Source organism: Schistocerca nitens, chromosome 4, assembly GCF_023898315.1.
Source record: "Schistocerca nitens isolate TAMUIC-IGC-003100 chromosome 4, iqSchNite1.1, whole genome shotgun sequence".
Classification (NCBI taxonomy): domain Eukaryota; kingdom Metazoa; phylum Arthropoda; class Insecta; order Orthoptera; family Acrididae; genus Schistocerca; species Schistocerca nitens.
This window is the reverse complement of record NC_064617.1, coordinates 299029357-299035086: the sequence shown is the minus strand read 5'-3', so window position 1 is coordinate 299035086 and position 5730 is coordinate 299029357. Positions and strand designations below refer to the sequence as shown.

Below are 5730 nucleotides of genomic sequence, written 5' to 3'. Positions count from 1 at the left end.
AAGCCAGATGCTTTGTTGACTGAACCTGTAATGACGCATTATTCAGGACATTGAAATAATGAGAAAGAAAAGAAAAGTAGTTTGTTACCTTAATTTATATTGATGAAAAGCACTCTAGACATTACAATCTCTCCACACCGACTCGCTACTATCACATCTCAACAAGAACTTTTCAGTATCACATCTCAGCGAGCACTGCCTACTAGCTCATCTCAACAAACACTCCTCACTACGACATCTCAGCACTGACTACCACGAGTTCTCCCAAAGAACTGCCCACTACGAGTTCTCAATAATCACTGCCAGTGGAGGCGGCGGAACAATACTCTCTAGCGCGATCTCTGGCGCTGTGGCTCAGTGTAGCCACCTTTCAATGTAAAGCTTTGGTGTCGTGTATTTGAAGGTGTAACTTAAGTTGATGTATGTTCTATACGACCCCCATCCACCGCAGTGTATCGTGGACAGTGGTTTAGAACTGAGCGATATACCAATCGTATTATTCATAATGGAACAGCATGGTAGGCTTGCTCATTGTGCTCTCGAAGCTCACCAGTGTTTGTGGTTTTGCAGACACTGCGTTCTTGACAGCGCCAGAGAGAGAGAAGTCTGAAGAGGTTTAATACGGTAATCGGGCTGTATACTCCACAGCGATTCCTCTTTGTCCCATCCTCTCGAAGGGAGTGTGCGGCTGAGGAATTCCCTCACGTCATGTTGGAAGTTAGGTGATGTCTCCACCTTTTGGAAGTAACAATCTTCGTAGTGAGAAATGTCGTTAAGACATAGAGTCATCATTTGCAAAAATAAGAGGCAGCTATGACAGTCTCTTCGAAGTACTACCAGATTAACGATGTACACGACAGACCACACGAGACGTACTTCTCGGTAGCTCAACCTGGCTTTCTTCCGTTTTTCTACACCGCAACAGCACAATTATGGTGGTAGCTGTTCCGTTAAGTTTCAAGACCGCTGCATTTGACCAAAAAATGAATAAGTAAATAAATAAAAATACTGAAAATAGATCTTGGGTATATTCATCTTCTTCACGCACGTTGATGAAACGAACAAAATGCAGTTCATTTATAGGGATCATCCCCGTCCAAACCATGGAGAGGTGTCGGAATGTAAGGCTCACGTCTCCGAGTCTACAAAAGTCTGCGAACACTGGTTTTGCTGATATCAGTCTCACGAGAGCACTACCTCGCATTTTTCGGGGCCTGGGAGTACGCCTTAGTCACTGCATCAGTACTTTCGTCGTCTGTGGAACACCTCTGTTGTTCCACTACGTCCATTGTTCACATCGTTCACCATCCTATCGACGTCAAACTTGCAGCTTTTAGCCTTGAAGGTGATGTTCCAAATACAACTCTCCAACGTAGTTGTGGACCCCACTGAAGTTCTCAGTTTTCCAGTACCACTTCAGCACCCACTTGCGTTGTCCAAACGATAACGCCATTTTTACTTCCAGTGCCTTAGCTGATGGAAGCGCTACTATGTTTTTCTTTGCCTTCTGAATTATTATCCAGGAAAAATTATTTCTATCTGTTACATCTAAGGGGGATTCCGTTTAAAATATTGTATACATTATATTGGGACACACCGTTGTTGTTGTTGTTGTTGTTGTTGTTCTGGTCTTCAGTCTAGAGCCTGGTTTGATGCAGCTCTCGATGCTACTCTATCCTGTGCAAGCTTCTTCATCTCCCAGTACCCACTGCAACCTGCATCCTTCTGAATCTGCTTAGTGTATTCATCTCTTGGTCTCCCTCTACGATTTTTACCCTCCACGTTGCCCTCCAATGTTATATTTGTGATCCCTTGGTGCCTCAGAACATGTCTAACAACCGATCCCTTCTTCTAGTCAAGTTGTGCCACAAACTCCTCTTCTCCCCAATTCTATTCAATTCCTCCTCATTAGTTATGTGATCTACCCATCTAATCTTCAGCATTCTTCTGTAGCACCACATTTCGAAAGCTTCTGTTCTCTTCTTGTCCAAACTATTTATCGTCCACGTTTCACTTCCAAACATGGCTACACTCCGTACAAATACTTTCAGAAACGACTTCCTGACACTTAAATCTATACTCGATGTTAACAAATTACTCTTCTTCAGAAACGCTTTCCTTGCAATTGCCAGTCTATATTTTATATCCTCTCTACTTCGACCGTCATCAGTTATTTCGCTCCCCAAATAGCAAAACTCATTTACTACTTAAAGCGTCTCATTTCCTAATATAATTCCCGCAATATCACCCGATTTAATTCGACTACATTCCATTATCTTCGTTTTGCTTTTGTTGATGTTCATCTTATATCCTCCTTTCAAGACACTGTCCATTCCGTTCAGCTGCTCTTCCCGGTCCTTTTCTGTCTCTGACAGAATTACAATGTCATTGGCGAACCTCAAAGTTTTTATTTCTTCTCCATGGATTTTAATTCCAACTCCGAATTTTTCTTTTGTTTCCTTTACTGCTTGCTCAATATACAGATTGAATAACATCGGGGAGAGGCTACAAACCTGTCTCACTCCCTTCCCAACCACTGATTCCCTTTCATGTCCCTCAACTCATAACTGCCATCTGGTTTCTGTACATATTGTAAGTAGCCTTTCGCTCCCTGTATTTTACCACTGCCACCTTCAGAATTTTAAAGAGAGTATTCCAGTCAACATTGTCAAAAGCTTTCTCTAAGTCTGCAAATGCTAGAATCGTAGGTTTGCCTTTCCTTAATCTATTTTCTAAGATAAGTCGTAGGGTCGGTATTGCCTCACGTGTTTTAACATTTCTGCTGAATCCAAACTGATCTTCCCCGAGGTCGGCTTCTACCAGTTTTTCCATTCGTCTGTAAAGAATTCGCGTTAGTATTTTGCAGCCGTGGCTTATTAAACTGATAGTTCGGTAATTTTCACATCTGTCAACACTTGTTTTCTTTGGGACACACCGTATTGTTATAAAATAAAGGTGAGAACCGTGGGCCAGAGGAACACTTGATTCGGGCCGCAGTTTGAGGACCACTGCTATGGATCCTCGGTTATAATGGAATTTACTGAACACGATAGATGAAGTGGATTGAATTGGACCGAAACCTAAGACAATGTTAGCGGACTGCGAGAAGCACTCTCGCAGCAAGTCGCAGTCGAGGGATTTGTGCAGCGCCGCCGCTGGAATACCCTTTCCCGCCCACTCGGGGCTGCACGCGTTCTGGAGCGGGCGAACGCAGTGCCTCCCGGCTGTGCTGTGCTGTGGGTTTACTGGCAGCAGATACGGCCGGCTCTCTATCTGGCGGCGGACAAACACGCGGCGCAGATTAGCGCCAATTTACGGCGTCGGTATTCCCACCCTCCGCCACACACCGCGCCTTAAAACAATTACTCCGGCCACTGCGGCGCAGATAGCCGCAGTAAAGCCGCGGCCGGCGCCGCCGACGAAATTAATATTTATTTCCAGCGCCGGGCCGTCGTCTGCGGCCCGCTAACACAGCCGCGCAATTATAGCCGCACCAGCCAGCCAGCCACCACTCGCCACAGCGCAGTCGCCGTCTGGCTTTAACAGGCCTCCATCCGCCAGCTCCGCCGGCTCATACGACCTTCATATCTCTGAGAGATGACAGGCGTAGACATAGCGTCGCTACGGTCGCGGTCATCCTTCTCTAGGTGATCACACAAAGTACGAATACCTACGAAGAAGGCATTCAGAGAGAAAGCATTCAGAAGCGCAGATCGGGTTTTTGCTCCCCGATGTCTACTGACTCCAAAAGTCATGGGACTGTGGAGTGGCGTAAGGCTTTCTCAGAAGTGCTCCGTAGAACCTAAATATTCATTACGTGATAGATCACGACCAAAAGTACCGCAGATTATGTAGACACGATCTATAGGTATTTTAACAATGGTATGTGGTGTGTACATAGTTCCGCGTAGTCAGCGCGTACACAACTTTCCCACTAGAGCGCGCCCCGCTAAGCACAACAGCGCAGACGCAGCGCTCGTCCGTCTCCCCACTACGAGATGGCGCTGCCATAGAGACGGACCAAATTCTGCTTCCGCCGATCCGCGTATTAATATGTAACGCAGCCAATGAGATTGCTGCTAACGTAGAACCATTTCTCGTCGCGGATCACACTCGCGCAGTGATACATGAGCGCGCGAGGTATTATAACGAGTGTACAGACCTCCGATTAGTCAGTCTGCATCAGTGTGCATTTGTCTGCACCAGTCTGCATTCGTCTGTACCAGTCTGTACGAGTTCTGCATTTGTATTTACCAGTCTATAGTCAAGTTTCAGTCTGCGCCTAATAAGATTACCATATTCCTGTACATAGCCATGAAGATAAATGTATAGACACTTTTGTCAAGTATCAGAGATACATGTGAGAATAAGATTAACGTACCAATACCAAAGGAACTTCAGATTGTCCATTGTAAATAGCATCCAGAACCAAGTTAAGTAACTTTTATGCTTGTTATTATTTTAATAAATGTGTGTGAAAATTAATCTAGTTCTGTTTAAAGTTGGTCACCGTCAATCTGCTACTCTAAGCGTGCAAGTGGCATTTCTATCGTCTGACCTAACGGCAGAAGATAAACACACCACGATAAGACCACGAGACATATTGCTGACACTCGCCTACTTCGTTAGAGTGACAAGTCAAATAATCTGATGGTGTGTGTACCGAAGGTCTTACAGTACGCACACCACAGTATGAATGCATGGTGCCTGTTCGTGGACTTCGCAGCTGTGATACATATTACACTAAAGCGCCAAAGGAACTGGTATGGAAAGCGTATTCAAATATAGAAATACGTAAACAGGCAGAATAGGCTGCTGCGTTTGGCAACGCCTATGTAAGACAAAAAGTGTCTTGCGCAGTTGTTAGATCGGTTACTGCTGCTACAATGGCAGTTTATCAAGGTTTGAGTGTGTCTGAAGATGGTGTTATAGTCGGCGCACAAGCGTTGCGACACAGCATCTCCGCGATAGCGATTAAGTGGGAATTTTCCAGTACGACCATTTCACGAGTGTACCATAAATATTAAAAGTCCGTCTTCAGGCCACGAGTGGCCTATCGGGACCATTCGACCGCCGTGTCACCCTCAGTGGAGGATGCGGATAGGAAGGGCGTGGGGTCAGCACAACGCTCTCCCGGTCGTTATGATGGTATTCTTGGCCGAAGCCGCTACTATTCTGTTGGGTAGCTCCTCAATTGGCATCACGAGACTGAGTGCACCCCGAAAAATGGCAACAGCGCATGGCAGCCTGGATGGTTACCCATCCAAGTGCCGACCATGCCCGACAGCGCTTAACTTCGGTGATCTCACGGGAACCGGTTTATCCACTGCGGCAAGGCCGTTGCCTACCATTAATATTAGGAATCCACTAAAACACGAAATCTCCGACATTGCTGAGGCCGGAAAAAGATCCTGCAAGAAAGGGACCAACGACGACTGAAGAGAATCGTTCGACGTGACAGAAGCGCAACTTTTCCGCAAATTGCTGCAAATTTCAATGCTGGGCCATCAACAAGTGTCACCGTGTGAACCATTCAACGAAACATCATCGATATGGGTTTTCGGAGCCTAAGGACCACTCATATACCCTTCATAACTGCACGACAGAAAGCTTTACGCCTCGCCTGGGCCCGTCGACACCGACTTTGGACCATGATTGGAAACATGTTGCCTGGTCGGACTAGTCTCGTTCCAAATTGTATGTAGCGGATGGACATGTACGGGCATGGAG

At 46.0% G+C, this 5730-nt stretch overlaps 1 pseudogene; it reads right to left on the bottom strand.

Annotated features, from left to right (window-relative positions):
* Positions 1-5227: 5227 nt before the first annotated feature.
* Positions 5228-5345, bottom strand: LOC126254285 (5S ribosomal RNA; annotated as a pseudogene).
* Between the last annotated feature and the right edge of the window lie 385 nt (positions 5346-5730).